The 1,164-nt window shown below is 50.2% G+C and overlaps 1 non-coding gene across 1 annotated transcript; it reads left to right on the top strand.

Annotated features, from left to right (window-relative positions):
- The first annotated feature begins 846 nt into the window (after positions 1 to 846).
- TRNAG-CCC (transfer RNA glycine (anticodon CCC)) lies at positions 847 to 919 on the top strand. Its single transcript has one exon. It is a non-coding gene; the product is annotated as a tRNA-Gly (tRNA).
- The last annotated feature ends 245 nt before the right edge of the window (positions 920 to 1,164 follow it).

The following is a 1,164-nucleotide window of genomic DNA, read 5'->3' as shown; positions in this document are numbered from 1 at the left end:
ATCTGCACTCCCTCCTGCCTGACACCTGGCGTCTCCAGTATCCTAGGGCCACTCTAAGCCTCACTCCCACCTTCTTTTGTTGGCTGAGGGGATGCACAGCAGTGTGACCCCAGGCCCTCGTGGGAGGAAGTCTCACGGGAGCTCTCTCTGCTCTACTCAGAACTCACCATTTCCCTCTGCGAAGTGGTGTCTTTCTCATCCAGTTTCAGAAGTACTGGCTTAGGTAGGGGTCTCCGTCCCAACCTACGACCCTGCTGGGGCCCTGGTTTTGTTTCTCGTCCCCAGTTACGTGGGACCCTTCAAGGCTTATCTCTAAGACACCCAGAATAGGCAGAGGTGTCCCAGTGAACCCCGCCTTTGTGCTGGCTCGCTGCCCTGGGTTCGTGGTTCTCATCATTTCTAGCCATCGAGGGTTTCCCTTTCTTTTTTACTAGCTCAGATATGCATCTTAAAAGATTTTCCTTGAAATGTATAAAATGTGTGTATAGTGCATATTTATTTCATCCAGCATTTTAAGTTGTTCTGAGCTGGGTGGATTTCTCCAGACATCTAGATCACTGCATTGCCAGAAGGAGGGTCCTTTAATTTCAAAGAAAGAAAAGTCCACTTATTCTTTGAGCCGTATGCGCATCGCTGAGCACATACTGCATCCTGGGCACTGTAGCTGGTGCTCTGCCTGCCTTGGAGGGCTCCCCTGTCCAGTGAAGGGACAGGCAGAGTCACGACAAACTTAAAAGGGTGGCCAAGTGTCAACCAGGCTGTAGCTTTCACTTTAATTGGAGGCTATGGAAGCAGAGAGACGTGAACCATGGTTATGCCCACCTCAAGGAGACTCAGCTAGGGACCTCCCTGGTGGTCCAGTGGGTAAGACTCTGCACTCCCAATGCAGGGGGCCCAGGTTCGATCCCTGGTCAGGGAACTAGATCCCACATGCATGCTGCAACTAAGTGTCTGCATGTTGCAACGAAGATCCCGTGTGCCCCGACTAAGACCCAGTGCAATCAAAATAAATAAATAAATACTAAAAAAAAAAAAAGACTCAGCAAGCTGGTCGCAGTAGGTGGCCCTTATCTGAACTGTGTGAAGAACTGCCAACCTTCGCCTTAGCGCATGGAAAGATGACTCTGGGTCACAACCGTGAAATTTACCAATATATCCCGGGAA

Source organism: Delphinus delphis, chromosome 5, assembly GCF_949987515.2.
Source record: "Delphinus delphis chromosome 5, mDelDel1.2, whole genome shotgun sequence".
NCBI classification, from domain to species: Eukaryota; Metazoa; Chordata; class Mammalia; order Artiodactyla; family Delphinidae; genus Delphinus; species Delphinus delphis.
Note: the sequence above shows the minus strand (reverse complement) of the source record. Positions and strands in the feature narration are given on the sequence as shown.